This window comes from Triturus cristatus, chromosome 6 (genome assembly GCF_964204655.1).
Source record: "Triturus cristatus chromosome 6, aTriCri1.1, whole genome shotgun sequence".
NCBI lineage: Eukaryota > Metazoa > Chordata > Amphibia > Caudata > Salamandridae > Triturus > Triturus cristatus.
This window is the reverse complement of record NC_140589.1, coordinates 814668383-814688198: the sequence shown is the minus strand read 5'-3', so window position 1 is coordinate 814688198 and position 19816 is coordinate 814668383. Positions and strand designations below refer to the sequence as shown.

General features: G+C 50.5%; 1 protein-coding gene across 5 annotated transcripts in view; it reads right to left on the bottom strand.

Annotated features, from left to right (window-relative positions):
• The window catches only part of CEP170 (centrosomal protein 170), a 428342-nt gene that overhangs the window by 293823 nt on the left and 114703 nt on the right, over window positions 1-19816 (bottom strand). The window lies entirely within an intron of this gene.

Below are 19816 nucleotides of genomic sequence, written 5' to 3'. Positions count from 1 at the left end.
TCTAATTGCTGTATGAGCCTGGCGAATAAGTTACTTACCTTCGGTAACTATGTATCTGTTAGAAACATTAGTTAGTTAGATTCCTCACCTTAGAATATCCCCAGGCAGGATCCGGAAAGATTTTTGTATCAATAGCCCTTGCGCGTCGCTAGGCGTCGTCTGCGGCTCCGCGTCCGTCGTTGGCGTCATGCGCCGGAATTACGTCGTCGGAGTACTTAGACGCCGCCCTCTCTCGCGGACGTCAGTTCTTGTACATAGCTTTCTGTGCCAGGAACGCAGAGCCATGCAAGAGACAGTCACTGGTGCCAAAAAGTCTAGGGCCCTGAACAGGATGACCTTAACCCTAGATGTTGGTTCGCAGAGCGGGGAGGATGGGTGGTTTGGTGAGGAATCTAACTAACTAATGTTTCTTACAGATACATCATTAACGAAGGTAAGTAACTTGTTCATCTGAAAGAAACACATTAGTTGGATTCCTCACCTTAGAATAGATACCCAGCAATACCAACCCCTTGTGGAGGGTCTGCGAACCAAGATCACAACAGAAAGTCCTGGAGAACAGAACGGCCAAAGAAGCCATCTCTCCGGACTTGGCTGTCCAGGCAATAGTGCTTAGAGACCATGTGCAGTCAGGCCCACGTCGCCGCCTGACAGATGTCCTGCAAGGGAACTCCCCGTCCCAGGGCAGTAGTCGCCGCTGTGGCCCGAGTGGAATGGGCTCTCAGCCCAACAGGAGGGTCCTTTTTCGCCAAGGAGTAACAAACCTTTATACACAAGACGACCCACCGTGAGATGGTCCGCTTGTGTACAGCCCTCCCCTTCTTAGCACCTACGTATCCAACAAAAAGTTGGTCGTCCACCCGGAACTGTCTTGTGCGGTCCAAATAAAAGGACAGCGCACGTTTGGGGTCCAGACGGTGGAGCCTCTCTTCCTCTTTCAAAGGATGCGGAGGCGGAAAGAAGGTGGGCAATGTGACCGATTGCCCGATGTGAAAGGGGGTCACCACTTTCGGAAGAAAAGAAGGACGAGTCCGGAGGACTACCTTGTCCGGATGAACAGAAAGAAAGGGAGGCTTAGTTGACAGAGCCTTGGGCTCATTCACCCATCTAGCCGAGGTGATAGCTACCAGGAAAGCAGTCGTAAGAGTCAGAAGACGAAGGGGACAATTGTGAAGAGGCTCAAAGGGAGCGCACATCAGAAAGGTCAAGACAAGATTCAAATCCCACTGAGGCATTACGAAGGGTGACAGGAGGAAACATGTGAGTAATGCCTTTAAGAAAACGCGAAACAGGGGACTTGAAAAGAGAAGGCTGATCAGGAAGCCGTAAGAAAGCAGAGATTGCAGAAAGATAACCTATCAAGGTGCCCAGAGCAGAGCCCTGCTGGGCCAAAGAAAGAAGAAAGAGTAGAACCTCAGAAAGAGGGGCGGAAAGGGGATCCACAGCCTTTGCTGTGCACCATGCCACAAATTTGTTCCACCTGCAGGCATATACCGATTTTGTGGAGGGACACCTGACTGCCAGAATCACATCACAGACTTCAGGAGGCAAGTCAAATGGCATCAACTGTCGCCGCTCAATCTCCACGCATGGAGGTGGAGACTGGACAGGTTCGGGTGGAGGACCGTCCCCTGCTGTTGCGACAGAAGGTCCTCCTGAAGAGGCAGTCGTACCGGAGGATCGATTGACATACTGAGTAGCTCTGGATACCAGTACCTTCATGCCCAAGATGACTTGGGCCCGGTCGCGCCTGATCATCTTCAGCACTCTGAGCAGAAGTGGTATAGGCGGAAAGGCGTACAACAGACCGCAACTCCACTCGCGACGAAAAGCGTCTCCAAGCGAGTGCCGCCTTGGAAATTCCAACGCGCAGAACTGCTGACATTGCGCGTTCTCTTCGGTGGCAAATAGATCTAACCAAGGCTCTCCCCACTGCAGAAAGAGACCTTGCGCCACGTCCGAGTTCAGACGCCATTCGTGATCCATCATGCACCGGCGGCTGAGATTGTCTGCTCTGGCGTTCAGAGAGCCCGCCAGATGTTGAACCACCAGGATGATGCCCTGGTGTTCCAGCCATGTCCAGAGGCGCAGAGCCTCCTGACAAAGGGTCCACGACCCCACCCCACCCTGTTTGTTGCAATACCACATGGCGGTGGTGTTGTCCGTGAACACCTGCACAACACATCCCCGGACAGAGGGAAGGAAGGCTTTCAGTGCAAGCCGGATCGCTCTCAGCTTCAACAAGTTGATATGGAGTTGAGACTCCGCTGGAGACCAGAGGCCTCTGATCTCCGCCTCTCCCATATGGCCACCCCATCCCAGGAGGGATGCGTCCGTCACTACTATGTGCTCCGGTTGGGGTAGGGCGAGGCATCTGCCCCTGACCCAATCGCGGTCCGTGAGCCACCACTGCAACTGTTTCGCAGTGCCCTCCGAGATCAAGACATGGTCAGACAGGTTGCCTCGATGCTGGGCCCACTGAAACTTCAGGTCCCACTGCAGAGCCCGCATTCGCCACCTGGCGTAATGGACCAACAGTATGCAGGAGGCCATCAGCCCCAGAAGCCGCAGCACCAACCTGACCAAAACCCAGGATAGAGGCCGAAAGATGGGAATCAGAGCTTGAATGTCCCGGACCCGCTGTTCCGGAGGATAAGCCCGGAACTGCGCTGAATCGAGAACTGCTCCGATGAAGAGGAGCTTCTGGGAGGGTCTCAGGTGTGACTTCGGCACGTTGATGGAGAACCACAGCAAATGCAGCAGGTCGGCCGCAGTCTGGAGGTGGGAGACAACTTGCTGGGGCGAGCCCGCCTTCAACAGCCAGTCGTCGAGATAGGGGAAGACTGGAACCCCCGATCTGCGCAGATGAGCTGCGACCACCGCCATCACTTTCGTGAACACCCGAGGGGCACTGGTGAGGCCGAAGGGGAGCACGGTGAATTGAGTGCTCCTGACCCACCATGAACCGCAGGTAACACCGGTGGCCCGGCAGGACAGGGATGTGAAAATAGGCGTCCTGCAAGTCCAACGCTACCATCAAGTCTCCAGGGTCGAGGGCAGCCAGAACCTGAGCTAAAGTTAGCATCTTGAACCGTTCCTTCCGGAGGAAGGCGTTGACGCTCCTGAGGTCCAAGATAGGGCATAGGCCCCCTTTGCCCTTCTTGGGAACCAGAAAGTAATTGGAATAGCAACCACGGCCTACTTCTGGACCAGGAACACGCTCGACGGCCTCTTTGGCCAAGAGGGCTGTAACTTCCTCCCGCAGAAGATTCAAGTGTTCCTCCGATATACAGTGGCACTGCGGTGGCATGGCTGGAGGGGTCGTCTCGAAGGGGAGGGAGTAGCCCCCCCAGACGATTTGCAGCACCCACCTGTCAGATGTGATGGATCGCCAGTGGAGCAGGTGATGGCGAACTCTGCCGCCCACTGGCGTGGAATGGGCCTGAAAGCTCGGACTAGGAGGGCTTTGAGGCGGATGTGGACTGACCGGCACGTTGTCCTTCAGTACCGCCACGGCGGAATCCACGTCCGCGACCGCGTGCAGGTTGGTTCTGCGGCCGGTGGCTAGGCGGACATGAGGAGGCGCCCCTTCCTTGGCCACGAAAGGGGCGAAAGGCGGAAGTTTGGGGCCTCGGGCCGAGAGACCCAAGGACTTGGCCATAGCCCGGGAGTCCTTAAAACGAGCCAGCGCACTATCCGCCTTCTCACCAAAAAGGCGAGTGCCATCAAAGGGCATATCCATGAGGGTACTCTGGACATCCCCCGAGAAAGACGTGGACCGCAGCAAGACGTGGCGCCGGAGCGCCACCGTGGTGGAAATAGCCCTACCCAGCGAGTCCGTGGTGTCTAGTCCACACCGTATGGCATGTCATGCTGCATCTCGCCCGTCAGCAAGCGCCTGGGAGAGACGTGTCTGGGCCTCCTCCGGACACAAGGGCAGCACGTTCTCCACCGTATCCCACAGAGAGTGGGAGAAACGGTCCAAGAGGCAAACGGTGTTCAAAGACCGCAGGCCCAAACTCAGGGAAGAGAACAGCTTCTTTCCGAACTGTTCCAGCCTCTTGGATTCCCGATCCGGAGGAGCGGACGGGAAGGAGGATTGGGAAGTTGAGGCCTGGATAACCAGACTCTCGGGGGTGGGGTGTTGGGACAGGAAACTGGGGTCGCCCGGAGCAGGGCGGTGGCGCCGGGCCACGTTCCGATCCACAGGAGGAACTGTGGAGGGCTTGGACCAAGTGCCCTGCAGAACGTCTATGAGGGCCTCATTGAACTGCAGCAGAGGCCCTGTGGAGCTTGCTGACGGTTGAAGCACCTCGAGCCCCAGGGCTGCGGCCGCCTTGCGCAGCACCACTGATAAAGCTGCTCCTTCCTCCGAGGCCACAGTCGGAGGAGAGATTAAACCAGCGTCCGGGGAGGTGTCCAGACCACTGGCATCCCCCAGTTCGTCTGCCCAGTCCTGTGAAAGTTGGCCCTGTATGGCCATAGGGTCCTCAGACCCCTCCCAGTCGCCCCCGTCATCCGATTCCTGATAAACAGGAGGAATGATCGGAGCCGGGCGGTAGATGAAACGATCATCCATCGGTGTCGGGTGCGGCGTCGAGCGGCGCCGCGCCGGGCCCGGACAGGGGCTAAACCAGGGAACAGCGTCGTACGGCGCCGGAGGCGGAACCGGTGTCGGCGCTGGTGGAGGAGGCGTCGTGAGGTCGACCGGCGCCGGCAGGGATCCAGGCCTTGATCCCTCGCGGACCTGCTGCGTCGGGACCGAAGTCGTCGACTGGGCCGGAGCCGCCGGCACGCGAGGTCGCCCAGTGGGGCCCGAAGGCGCGCCGGCAGGCGTCAATGGCGGAGCCAGGCCCCTCATGGCCGAGAGGAAGGCATTGACCTCCGCCGGAGTCGCGTCAGTCCCAGGGACTGGCGGGTATGGTGACGGACGCGGCTCCGACGGAGCCGCGGGGGTGGGACCACCCTGACCCTCGGCCGAGTCACGCGACCGGCGAGGGGAGTCCGAAGAGCGGTGTCGCCTCTTGGACTTCTTTGATCGCTTCGACTCACCCGAAGACTTCGAGCCTGACGAGCGATGGTTACTGCGGCTCCGCGGCCGGTCCTTGGACCTCCTCCTGGACCGGGACCGTGAGCGGCGCGGAGCCGAGTGCCGAAGCTCGAGAAGCTTACGGGACCGCTCCCGTGTCGTGGTCGGCCCCCAGGCAGTAAAGGCACCGGCGATGGTGGTCCGTCACCGACATCAGTCGATGACAGGAGTCACAGGCTTTAAACCCAGGCATCCTACCGGCACCAGAGTCGAGTCGACAGAAAACCAAAAAGAGTCAAAAAAGTTTAGTCAAAAATTGACTAAGGGGTAAGCTCTTCCCGGATCGGCGCTGTCTGGCACAGAAAAAAGAAGAACTGACGTCAGAGCGCGAGGGCGGCGTCTAAGTACTCCGACGACATGATTCCGGCCAACAACGCCAACGACGGACGCGGAGCCGCAGACGACGCCTAGCGACGCGCAAGGGGTATTGCTACAAAAATCTTTCCGGATCCAGCCTGACCTCTGGGGATATTCTAAGGTGAGCAATCTAACTAACGTGTTTCTTTCAGATTGTTCCATCTCCATGGCAGCGTCTTGTGTGGAGACAGTTGACCAGGAGAACAGGCAGACCAGCAGTTGGAGTTGGTGGCTCTTGTCTTGAAGATATTAAAGACACGGAAACTTATCGGTGCGTGTGTCTTTACAACACTGGCGTCGAGCTAAACTTGCGGGGGGCAAGTTTGCCACCAACTTTCCCCATTTCGCTGAACCCACGCAGTTGTTTCCTCTTTAATCTCGACTGAAGTCATCTGTGAGTGAGGTACCTCCCTCCTGTTATCCCGCTGTCATCACTGAAGTGTGGCATGATTTTCCCGATTCTCTGCGACTCCTCTGATGGATTTGGCCAATTTTTCTGTGATTAGCCCAATTTCCGGCGATTCCTGCTTGCGTGCACTGCTGACGAGCACTGCTGACGTCTCAAGTCCCTAGTGTCATCGTGTCATCACACAAGCACGCTGCGTAACGTGCGTGCCACCATTTTGGCTTTCTATCTCCTTGATAACAGTGCATCTGGAGAATGCCTATTGCTATGGAGTCATTTCTTTCATTTTAGTTTTTTTCTTCAGCATCGGCCAACGGATTTTCCAAACGTATCAATGCTGGCACAGGTATTTATTATTGTGAATGTTGGATTATGGATTTTAAATAACTGCCTGCACGTTCTCTTTGCGTGATGTTACACGCTGATTGACTCTGTACTTTGGATCTTTTCCTGCTTCATTGTTTTACATATTGACTATAAGCTGCATACTTTCATTTGCATTCCCAATCATTCTCTGTGATTGTGCTTTCATTGATTCTATATTTTTGAATTGGGAAGTTATTTTTATTATTTATTGTGCCTTTGTAATTCAAATCCTGACTGATCCTTTTCTACATTTACTTATTTTATCTCAAAATTACCGCCATGGTTGCTACTTCTATGAACCAACCTCCTCCATTTCTCTGTGAGAAAGGTGAACCTCTCTTACCATGGAAGAGGTGGAAATTGCGGTTTGATTCCTACTTAGTAGCCATTGGAGGAGAAATGTTTTCGGCTCATAGAAGGCAAGCCATTCTCCTTCACAACCTCGGAATAGAGGGGCGCAACATTTATGAAAGTATTGACGTGCTTCCTGTGGATGAAGGTGATGGCGAACCCATCCGATGTTTTTGAGATGTCCATAAAAATGTTGGAAATGTATTTTGGACCTCGCATCAATGTAGTTTTGGAAAGCCACAAATTTTTTATGAGAGTCCAAGAACCCAATGAGAAAGTGGAGAACTACATAGCCTCTCTTAAGACACTTGCACTGACTCGGTGATACGTGATCAGCTGGTCAGGTGCACCAACAGTCCTAGAGTGCAGGAGAAGCTCTTATCCAAAAATCCTTCTCTCAAAGAAGCTGTAGTCATCGTAGAAGGAATGGAAAACACTTCTGGTTGGTTCAAAGAGATGAAAGCCCATAAAGCCATTCCTGATGAAATTCAAACCCCCAGTAGCATTCATGAACTGGTGCAGAGGGAGACTCCTCATGATTTTGTTGATAATGTCTCCAAAGTTGTACGTGGAACCAAGACCAAACCATCCACTGATTTTTCTGAGACCAAGCCTTTCACTGACTTTTCTAAGATGAAGTGTTACGGGTGTGGGAGCAACAATCATTCATCTAATTACCCTCAGTGTTATGCAAGAAATACTACCTGCCACAAGTGTGGAATAAAGGGCCACTACGCTAGAGTATGCAGGTCTGGTGGCAGAGTACACACTGTGAATAATACTTATAAGAGTGTTGACTCCAATATCACCTCTAAAACCACCACGTTAAGTGTTAGAAATGATGGCATGGTGGATGCAGACCTTATCAGTATGCCAGAATGTGAGGTAGTGATTGGAGAGAAGTTATTTGTGGTCCTAGCGGACTCAGGATCTCCTTTTACTATGTTGGGTAATTAACTCTGGGACAAACGTTTTCCTCAGACACAACTGCATGCCCTGGACATTAGCCCAGTCAGCTATGGTGATTCACTTATTGATGTCATAGGATTCGCCATCATGATGATTCATTTCAAGGGCAGCGCGACTATTGGTAAGATTTATGTTGCCAAGCGTGGTGAGAACCTTCTTGGGTGGATGCATCAAGAGAGACTTGGGAATAATTCTAAATCCAAATGCTCACTATCCATCAGAGCAAGTTATGTTGGTGGACCATTCTTCAACGTCTAACGTGTTTTTTGAGGAATTTCCTCAAGTGTTTTCTGACAATTTAGGTTTGCTTAAGGACTTTGAACACCCAATTGTTCTTCAGCAGAATGCACTACCTGTGGTGCATGAGGTCAGAAAGGTTCCCAACATGATGTTAGAACCACTAAGGAGTGAACTTAAGAGACTGATGACCCTTGGTATAATTGAGGAGATCGAATCCTCTGAATGGTTGGCCCCAGTCGTTTTGGCCCCTAAGGCTGGAGGAAGGAGTATTAGGATGTGCGTTGACTTGAGAATTCTTAACAAGTGGATATGAGTGGATCGTCAACCACTTCCTAATATATCTGAGTCAATCAGCATGCTTGGTGGTGCCAAGGTATTCAGTGTAATAGACTTGTCTTCTGCCTACCACCAACTACCCCTCCATCCAGAATCGAAACATCTTACATCCTTTGTGACACCTCGGGGGGCTTACCGATTCATCAGAATGCCTTTTGGTTTAGCGTCTTATGTGCCACGGTTGCTCTTTCAGCGTATCATGAAGATGGTCTTGGGAGATGTCTGCAACATCATGTTCTTCCAAGACGACATCTTAATTTATGGGAAGCTGAACATGACTGTGTTAAGGACTGTTCTTTGCGAGGTGGTTGACAAAGGATTAACTGTGAATCTACAAAAGTGCAAAAACAGTGTGTCTTCTGTCACTTACTTGGGACACGTTATATCTGGTGAAGGCATCCATCCGAAGTTTGATTTGGCTAAAAGTATTGTTGATGTTCCTGCCCCTACCGATAAAGAACAGGTGAGGTCTTTCCTTGGACTTGCAGAGTTCTACTCCAAGTTCATTCAAGGGTTCGCTTCCACTGTTGAACCCATTAGAGCCCTTTTGAGGAAAGGAACACATTTTGCCTGGTCATCGGAATGTGCTGCAGCTTTCGATTCCGTTAAGCATGCAATAGGCAAGATGCCCACCCTTGGTCACTTTGATACCAAAAAGAAAACTATTTTGATAACTGATGCCAGCCTCCGTGGCCTTGGGGCTGTACTTTCTCAAGTCGAGGATGGTAACGAGAGAGTTGTTGCGTTTGCCTCTAGAGCATTGAAGAAGCCTGACGTGCATTGAAAGGGAGGCTTTGGCTATTGTGTGGGCTGTTAAACATTTTAAGTTTAATTTGTGGGGCATTCCTTTCTTGGTAAGATCTGATCATCGCCCTTTGGTTCATATTTTCTCCGGTGGAGAGAGCGAAAGACTTACTCCAAGGCTCAAACGTTGGAGCGAAGGGTTGAAAGAATTTAACTTCAGGTGCAGTATCTCCCTGGTTCTGCTAACAAAGCTGCGGATTGCTTATCGAGACTGCCAATTGAGTGTAGTGGAGATATACTTGATTCTGACTCTGTTAATGTTTGTTGGGTCAAGGAGCCTGCTATCCAAGAACTGGAGTGGGAGGAAGCCTTGCTGGTGGATCCATTACTTCCTGTGATAACACGTTTTGTCATTGAAGGTTGGCCTGACAACAAGAATTTGGACTCTGATGTAGGGCCTTTCTGGTCTATTAGAAATTAACTTACTCTTTGTCAAGGTCAACTTATGCATGGTGAGAGAGTTGTTCCGCCTGATGCCCTTAAGCATAAGCTCATAAATCTTGCTCACGAAGGAGATTTAGGTAGGAACCTCACTAAGTCACGTCTCCGAGAAAGATATTGGTGGCCCATGATGGTCAGTCAGGTTGAAAAGGTGGTTAGGGAGTGCTGTAAATGTGCTTCCAGTGACAGGTCTCATAACACCAGCACTGCCCCTCTGTCACCTGTTAAGGTTCCGCAAGAACCCTGGGTCAAGCTTGGGTTAGATCTCATGGGGCCTTTTGAGTTGCTTAATCCCTCAGAGAAGTTTGTGATTCTGTTAGTGGATAACTCATCTAAGTGGGTTTCCACCAAGTGTGTTAGCTCAGTCAATACCAGGGTGTTTATTGATTTTCTCAAGGATGTGTTTGCTAGTGAGGGCATCCCTAGGTTCATCATTATGGATAATGGTGTGCAATTCATCTCTCAGGAGATGCAAGGTTTTTTGAGTGATTACGTCATCGTCCATCAGAGGACTGCTCTCTATACGCCTCAAGCTAATGGACTTGCGGAACGCACGAACAGAGTAGTTAAGGGGTGTGTATAGAGAGCTGTTGAAATGAAGGTCTCACTCAAGTGTGTTTTAAGAGAGACGTGGTGGACACATCGCACTGCCATCAATGCTATATAGCAAAAGTCTCCTTTCCAAATACTTCGTGGGAGGGTTGCTTTGTCCAAACTCAATCCAGGTTGTCTACCGCTCATTGAGGGTCCTGTTTTGGATAAGGAGGAGGTGGGTGTCAGGATCAAATCCTACCAAGGTAGGTACAAGGAGAGGTTCGACATCAAGAAATCGACCAAAATCACAGCATGGAAGGTTGGTGAGTGGGTGCTTGTCAAGAAACCGCGTTAGCATAGAAAGGGTGTTACTGAATTCATGGGCCTTTTTGTGATTACTCATGTATATAAGACTGTGGTCACAGTTCAAAATGGTGGTAAGTGGAGCATGTTTCGCTTGGTGAAGTTCCAGGGCGACAAGTCTAAGTTTCCCTCATGTCAGGATGGTACACCTGATCCAGTTTTGCCAAATGGGGGTCCCTTTTCTAGGTTTCATTCAGGAGGACTTCCCTCCAGGTTACGTTGTCCTCCTAAGCGCTATGATGACTATGTAATGTATTGATTTTTCTTAATATTTTTTTTTTAACTGCCTTGATGTCCTTTTAAGAATTGGATCTTTATTGTTCTGTTGTTTTTCTCTTTGTTTCTACTCTCCTTTTCCCTTGAGTTTTCCTTTCTTTCTGTTTTTCCCTGAAAGGGGGATGTGTTGTAATGATTCCAATTGCTGCATGAGCCTGGCTGTTCCATCTCCATGGCAGCGTCTCGTGTGGAGACAGTTGACCAGGAGAACAGGCAGACCAGCAGTTGGAGTTGATGGCTCTTGTCTTGAAGATATTAAAGACACTGAGACTTACCTGTGTGTGTGTCTTTACAACAGAGAGCTTAAATTACCACCTCATTGGCTGATGTATGGGTTCTTTCAAATGAGGTGGATGTGCTACTGAATAAATAACGTGCATCGGGGCCTATGGCCATTTTAACACTATAAACTGCTATTTTAATGTACCAAGGATTCCCAACCCGACGACAGGAATGATTCAAGCATGTGACTATATCAAAGAGTCTAATGTTGGAGAAAATGTTATGCGTTTAAAACAGGTTCTGCCCGGGGGCGTGGCCTGGCACCGGCCATGATGAAATGAAATGAAATGAAAAGAGGAATTTAATAAAGCGCACTGCGGCCAAAGCGGCTTCCTAGCGCTGGGGGCTCATACATACTCACAGAAAAAACCCAAAAGGACTAGCCAGGAAAAGCCTGAGAAAAAAGAAAAGTTTTAAGGGCCTTGCGGAAGTGAAGGTAGATGGGGATGGAGCGGATAGCAAGAGGGAGGCTATTCCAAAGCCGAGGGGCCAGAACCGAGAAGCGGGTGCCCCCGGTACGAGATTTACGAAAGCGGGGAATGTGAAGCAAAGACAGTGATGAAGAGCGAAGAGTGCGAGCAGGGGCATGAGAAGTGATAAGGGAATTAATGAACTGTGGGGCGGAACGATGGTGAGCCAGGAAGGCCAGGCAGGCGAGTTTAAAAAAAGTTCTGAAATGTACAGGGAGCCAGTGAAGAGACCTGAGAGCAGGAGTGATGTGAGAACATTTGGGTAAACGAAGAATAAGTCGGGCCGCCTGATTTTGGATGGCCTGAAGACGGCGGGTTCATAGGCCGGGATGCCAACATACAGGCCATTCCCATAGTCAAGGCGGGAGATGATTAAAGCGATGACTATAGTTTTAAGCGCATCGAGAAAAACCGAGAGATCTTGCGAATGATACGAAGGGAAAGGAAGCATGAAGAAACAACAGAACTAATTTGTGAGTGCATGGACAGGTCTTGGCTGATCTTAATGCCCAAGGTCCGAACAGAAGAGACAGGTGCCGGGGGAGGACCAAAAGAAAGAGGTCAATGAACAGGGACCAGGGGTGGGAAGGGCCACCGGTGAGGACAAGCTCCGTTTTATCTGGATTGAGCTTCAAATGATTGGAGCTCATCCACTGCGAAATGAAAACTAGAGTAGAGCAAAAATTTAGGAAGGGAAAGAAAAGGGGATGAAAGATCGAAAACAAGCTGGAGGTCATCAGCGTAGTTATACACGGAAACCCCCAGCTCGAGAAGAGAAGAAACAAGAGGGCGGATATAAAGATTAAAAAGAAGAGGGGAAAGAGAAGAGCCCTGCGGCACCCCACAGGTGACCGAGCGAGGGGGAGCGGAAAATCCGGAGAGATGAACCGCTTGCGTCCTGCCTAGAAGGAAAGACGCGATCCAAGAAAGGGCAGTGCCCTGAATGCCCGCTGCGCTGACACGGTCGAGAAGAATGGCATGATCGACCGTGTCAAACGCAGCGGACAGATCGAGGAGAACCAGGGCCTGGGGAAGACTGATATCAGCTTTCCCCTTAAGTTCATCCATGACCGCCAGCACCACGCTCTCTGTAGAGTGGCCAGGGCGGAAGCCCGCCTGGTGGGAGGCTAAAAGACGATTCTCCTCGAGATAGGTGGATAAGCAAGAAGTGACATAGCTTTCAAGGATCTTCCCGAGGTAGGGAAGCAGAGAAATGGGCCTGAAATTAGATAAAGAGGGGTCAAGACTAGGTTTTTTGAGAATAGGAAGAACGATAGCAGATTTAAATGAAGAAGGGACAGTAGCCAAAGTAAGAGAAGCATTAAGAAGAGCAAGAGGGGGAGCAGGGCAGCTAGAATAGAGTGTTCTAAGGATGCGAGCAGGAGCACAGTTCGCGGGGGAGCCAGACTTGACTTTAGCAAGCAGATCCAAGAAAAGCTGAGAGGAAATGGGTTGAAAATGATTAAAAGAAGAAGAGGGTGAAGAAGAAAAAACAGAGAGTTCAGGTTGGGGCACGGGAGGAATGTTGGCCTTAATAGTAAGGATCTTATCAATAAAGTAATCATTGAGTGAGGAACATAAAGATTGGGAAGGAACCAAAGATGTGCAGGTACGGTCAGAAGTGGCAAGATTATGAACTAAAGAAAAAATTTCACGCGATTTGTTGGCAGAGGAGGTAACTCTCTCAGTGAAGTATTTGGTCTTGGCCGCTAAAATACCACTTTTGTACTCGTTCAAGAGGGTTTTGTATTTAAGCCGGAGAGTGGGACAGTAGTTCCGTCTCCACTGACGTTCAGAGCGCCTGAGACCCAGTTTAAGAGTTTTTAGTTCACAGGTAAACCATTTGTGGGCATCATAAGGTCGGACACGCTTAACCCTCTTGAGCGGGGCAGCCTGATCACAAGAGGAGGAGAGCCAGACACTAATGGCGTCAGCCTGATCTTCCAAGGGCAAATCAGTGAGGTCGGGAGCAGATAGGGCCAGAGAAGATGAGAGAGAATTAAGATCAATCTGGTTCCAGCTGCGTGCCAGGATGGTTTTAGAGAGAGGAGCTTTCTCGGCAGAACCCAGATGGATGGAAAAAGAGATCATAGAGTGATCCGACCAGACACAGGGAAGAATAGAAGTGGATGAAATGTTACAACGAGAAGACCAGATTTGATCCAGGGTATGACCCTGTATATGAGTGGGGGCCGAAACATGAGAGGAAAAATTGAGGCACTTGAGAGTGGCAGTGAAATCTTTGGATGATGAGTCCTCCCTGGGATCACCTGGCCAATAATTAAAATCCCCAAGTAGCAACAACGAAGAATTGTTGACCACCAGGGTGGCCAGGAGATCCTGCAGGGTGGACACAAAGAGCGGCATGACTTGAGGGGGACGGTACAGAAGAACAACAGTAAGGGGTGAGGGAAGATTAAGGGAGCGGGCCACCAAGAAGTTCACATTAAGTATAGAAGGGTGGGCAAGGAGTTGAAATTTCAAGGAGGATCGGATTATCATGGCCACACCCCCGCCTACCTTACCGTCCGGGCGATCAGCACGGAGGGCATAATAGGCATCAGGTAGGATAGCTAGGAGATCAGGAAGAGAGTCGGAGGAGAACCAAGTTTCTGTGAGGAATAGGAAATCAGGAGAGTCAGTATGGGGAAGAGTAGAAAGTGCCGTTTGATTTTTGGCCGCAGAGCGAGTATTGAGCAGAATAGCAGAGGCTGGAGGGAAACTAAGAGAAGAGGGGGGAGCAGGAGAAGTACAGGGCAAGGAAAGGGAAGAAATACTACCATCAGAGAGGGAACAAAAGGAAGGGTGGGCATAAATACCCAAAGCGTCTAAATGGAGCCGTAGAGAAGGAGAAAGAGGAGAAGTAGTGGAATAAGCAGACAGTTGAGCCGAAGTATACACCAGAGGAGAGGCAAGGTCTATGGCCCCTGGTCCCGGCCCGTCGCGGACGGGCGCAGACGGGCTTAACTTAGGCGCAACTTCGGCACGCCTTCGTCGCGCCCGCTGCGCCCGTCCGCTGCGCCGCCGGGGCCAACTGGCCAAAATATAGGGACACATGGGGGGAGTGGCAGGGGGGGAGGGGCCAGAAAGCTGCACCGCTAACCCAGAGCCGCCCAAGATGGATGCCTCGCCCGTCTCCGCTCCGAGCAGCAGCCCAGCAGAAGGAGGCGATCAGCGGCTGGCGCTCTGGGAGGCGTGCAGGAAACAGCTGGAGTGGCGTTGCGCGATAGACCAGGGCGCAACTAAAGGACACCAAGGATCGTGGCACCAGGTGAGATAAAAGTTAAAAATGCAGCGTTGCTCCCGGCGAAGCCTCGGGAGATCTGTGGCAGGAGTGAGATAGGGCGTGATGTCCACGGGCGCCTGGAAGTACTTGTCGGGGGGGGAGGGGCCAGAAAGCTGCACCGCTAACCCAGAGCCGCCCAAGATGGATGCCTCGCCCGTCTCCGCTCCGAGCAGCAGCCCGGCAGAAGGAGGCGATCAGCGGCTGGCGCTCTGGGGGGCGTGCAGGAAGCAGCTGGAGTGGCGTTGCGCGATAGACCAGGGCGCAACTAAAGGACACCAAGGATCGTGGCACCAGGTGAGATAAAAGTTAAAAATGCAGCGTTGCTCCCGGCGAAGCCTCGGGAGATCTGTGGCAGGAGTGAGACAGGGCGCGATGTCCACGGGCGCCTGGAAGTACTTGTCGGGGGGGGAGGGGCCAGAAAGCTGCACCGCTAACCCAGAGCCGCCCAAGATGGATGCCTCGCCCGTCTCCGCTCCGAGCAGCAGCCCGGCAGAAGGAGGCGATCAGCGGCTGGCGCTCTGGGGGGCGTGCAGGAAACAGCTGGAGTGGCGTTGCGCGATAGACCAGGGCGCAACTAAAGGACACCAAGGATCGTGGCACCAGGTGAGATAAAAGTTAAAAATGCAGCGTTGCTCCTGGCGAAGCCTCGGGAGATCCGTGGCAGGAGTGATAGCGGCTTAGTCTCTGAGCTCCGTCAGGGCCTGCAACGAAACCCACTATATCCGTTCTTTCTCCGGCAGCCCAGGGGAGAATATTACCGGTGCGGAGTCCTTGAGGTGCCCTGGGTCGAGGGAGCTGCTGTTCAGACCTGGTGCCACAGGCTCTCCGCCACAGCGTGACGAGGCCCAGCCCGTCGGCGAAGCGGACTCTACCGAGCTCAGGGGGCAGAATCTCGTGACGCGCCGGCCCGCATTGAGAACCAGCGGCCGTGGCTCTCCGCTACGCGAGATCCGAGGCACAAGGCCTCTGCCTGACGCGGACCGGGGGATATTACACAGCGATGCGGGGGTGCGCCTTGGCGCTCCCCAAGAAGAGAGATCAATGAGGGGGACTCCATCCCCCTCTCCCCCGAAAGTGAAATTAAGAGATCTGGCCTGCGCCTGCTCTGGAGGTGAGGGGGTGGAGGATTCGACTGTTGCGAAAGGGCCGAGGCGCCGGCTGCTGCTGTGGGCCCCTGCATGTCCCCACAAAGCCATCGAGGCTGGTGCGCACGGGGTGACCGCCTTAGCCGATGGATGCTGATGGACACGCCAGCGAGGTGTAGGTCTGGGCCCTTGATCGATGGCCTCTGGGGGCCGATGTGAGTGAGTGCCAAAGAGCAACCGTGGCACATAAGACAGCGAGCCAAGTCCTGCCGTTAAGGACCGGAGATGGACATACGCATGTCCCTAGTGCCCCCTCCATACTGTGCGCGCATTGACATGGTCGGCGCGGCTTGGGGGTTGAAAATAGCCTTGTGGGGGACTGCCCGTGCCATAGTAATGCACAGACGAGTTGCCCCATAGTGCCGAGAGATTGGGGCCCCTCTGGTGAGAGTGGGCGCTGGATGGTGCTTCTGTAGGGACTCAGGAAGAGGTGAGCGCCATCATCCCAAACACTGCACGCTAACTATATCCTGAGGTAGGAAGGGGGACGGGGTGCCCAACGAAGGCCTGGTGACATCGATCCCCGCCGGAGACATTCCTCGCCATGACGAAACCGAAGGGGACCGCGGTCTCTATACAGGCAAACAAAATGGACAAATATGCGGTTCCACGGCAACTGCCCTCTGGGAAGGGAACGCAGGGCGACAACTCGCTCAGAGAAGAACCGTCCCTTAGCTATATCATGGCGGCGATACAGGCGGTGGGGATGAACCTGGAAACAAAAATCGACAAGGTCACAATAGAGATGAACCTCATGAGAGCAGACATGCAGAAAACATCTGACAGAGTCACAGCAATGGAGGAACATATAGGGGAGCTAAAGTCGACGATGCGCAAACTGGAGGAGCGGGTGCAAAAGCTGGTACACCAACACAAGGTCATGGCGTTGCAGCAGGACGATCAGGAAGGGAGGGCACGCCAAAACAACATTCAGGTGGTGGGGGTGCCTGAGGGGGCGGAGGGCCCCAGTGTAGACCTCTTCCTTGAAGACCTTGTCCTACATCACCTCAAGCCCAAGAGACTGTCATCTCTGTTCTCCGTGGAGAGGGCACACAGAGCCCCAATCCCCAACCAAAATCTGGGGCCCCTCCTCGAACCATTATCGCGCGTATTCTGAACTTTCGGGACTGCAACGCAATTTTGCAGGCGGCCAAAGTCAGAGGTGATCTCCCCTATGAGAACGCGACGATTCGATTCTTCCCGGACTTCACCTTGAAGGTGCAGCGAGAGAGAAGTTCCTTTGAAGGGGTGAAACGAGCCCTTAGAGACAAAGGACTTAAGTATATGATGTTTTTTCCTGCTTAAGCTTTTGGATGGCGACAAATCCTGGTTCTTCATGACACCCGAGGAGGCCCAACAATGGCTGGATGAGGGCCCTTCCCGAGTTAATAGCCAGCGAGATGAGGCGGGCTGGAGGGACATCTGTCATCATTCCTTGGAATCCTCGAACCGGCGCGGAGAGAAGGTACACTCCGTGTCCAGATCCAGAAGCTCCCGGTCTGAAAGTTCAGTCAGTGATGCAGCGCGTGCTGGAAAGTGAAAGTCTTGATATACTTTGCTGGTCTGTTATTATCTTACTGCCATAACTCAAGGTATAGTTTTTTCTTGCTGTCATAATGTGATCCTCTCTGATGATTAATATAACAGACTGGCCTAGGGCCGAGTGGGCTATGGACTTCCTCGTTTTAAAATAAACCCTCAATTGTGCTAGGGCAGAGTTGTGGGCTCGGTGGGAGGATGCTGCTGGGTGGTGGTGCCAGGCAACCCTACATCTGTCATTACTGGGACGAAAGGCGCTCTGCTGTTGGGGATGTGGGTAGTTCTAGACCTATAAGGCAGGGTTGCAGGGTGGGGGGGAATGTTATTGGGGGTTTTGTGTTATTTCTTGTTTTTTGGGGTTGTGGTTGCTTCAGAACAATTGCTGCGCCCTAGAAGGGATGAGATTTGTGATCTTATGTTCGCTCTGACTATCCGTAGGCGAGAGGATTGGGCAGAGGGTGGGGATGGGAGGGAGGGATCACGTAGGACACCCAGGCATGGCAACATAACATATGAAGAACATAACAATTCTCTCTTTGAACGTAAATGGCCTGGGCGATAAGATAAAACGCATCATGGTGCTCCAGTACCTGCGTCGACACTCCCCGGATTTGGAACTCCTCCAGGAGATCCACCTCAAAGGCACCCATTATTTGGCGCTGAATCGCTATGGTTACACACTTGGGGCACATGCCGGATTTACGACTGGCTCAAGGGGCACTGCTATACTCACTAAAAATTCACTTCCCCTCAGTACCAAACAGACGTGGCACGACCTGCTGGGTCACTATGTAGCCCAGAAAAAAAAAGAACTGGTTTCATGATCTCGCACACAGACAGGGATGTTCCAAAGAAAATCAGCCAGGTGAGCAAACTTAAAAGATGATGCATGATAAATATACAATTATGTACAGTACTGGAAATTAACAGATAAGAATTTGTGTGAACTTCTTAAAAAGGCAATGTTGGAAGGAGTCTGTATAATTGTCTAAGAAGATAACATGTTTGCAATATTCTATCCATTTTAAAAGGGATACAGAATGTATAAAAGCATGGTTTCAACGCTTTCCATTTTGAGGCATGTCAGAGTATTGCTAACTATGAATGATGGCTTTCTTCTGTGAAAGAATATAACAACACTTTTAAGAACTATGTTTAACGTCAAATGTATTCATTAAAATTTAACCTGTAGATTTTTGGGGTTTAAATCTTTTTTATTGAATTTTGCAAGTACAATAGCTGGCACCTACATTCAGTGGTGATAGGGTTGTTTAGAAAAGAATATGGTAAAGTGTAGTAGTGAATCGCGAGAAAGAAAGATAAGAGAAAAGTCTCAGAGAGCACATGATGGCAAAAGTTTGGGGAGCAAAACATGTTAACCTGTCAATTTAAGTAAGTTAATCTATAAATGATCCTTTATCAGTTTTCTACCCTCTCATGAAACCAAGTACCAGTAATGAAATGGTGAGTTTGAAAACACAAGAATAAGTTGAAAGATTCTAGCTTTGGCCCTCATGTTTTCCACGTTTCCTCATATCTTAGTGCTCTAAATTCTGTAATAAAAAACACACATGCAGTTTCTTAAAATGAATGCTAGCAATGCCAGTTTACAATTAGTAAGGGTATAACTATTCAAGAATACCACAAAACAAATTTGTAAAAATTAAAAAAAAGTAGAAGGACTGAACCTAGGGCATTATAAATGTCTTGAATAGGAGACTCTCCCTATTCCATGGATGGGCTATTAACAGAAGAAAATCCTTCTAAATAAAATTTAAAATATGTATACATGCTAACGTTTCATAACTCAACCTGTAACAACATCAAGCAGTTTTTCAGAAATCTTGTCAATAGCTCCTGCAGTGGCCAAAATGGCAGAGTGCCCAACTACAGCTCCTAGGCTCAAACCTCTGCTCACCATCTGGAATCTTGGAGAGGGGAAGAGGAATTGGTATTAAAGGAGAGTGTATAAAAGTCGGGACATATTTGGCGTTACCTCACCCAGAAAAAATTGAATGGATTCTTAATATTAAAAAACAATAAACTGCATATGTTCATCTGTAGCAAGGGCACCTCAACTGCCCTCCCATCAGTACTGGGGTTAGAACCGTGTGTGCACGATGGAAATGGAATTGGCAATCATTATTGCCCTGTAACCAAACGACAAAGTTGTAAGGAATAGCTTTGCTTTCAAGGGAAGAAAGGTACTAACAAAGGTTCCCTTTCACTGGAGTCTGAGAGGATGTAAAATACCCCTGCAACACATGGAGCTTTCGCCCTCTCAGCAGTACATTCTTGCAGCGAGAGACTTGAACAGGGACAAGCTAACATAAAAAGAGAAAGAAAAAGAACAAACGTAGTAACTAATAAAAAAGAAAGATTGAATTGATTGAAATAAAAGTATAAATAAACTCCGATACAAATAATTAATAAAAAAAATACCTAATAAAAACATAACTAAATCATAACTTCTTTATTTTACCACGTTTCATCCTTTTTACAAGCATGTTATGGTAGTTTCTCGTTTTGTTATCTCCTTACTCCCTCTATCTGTTTTGATTT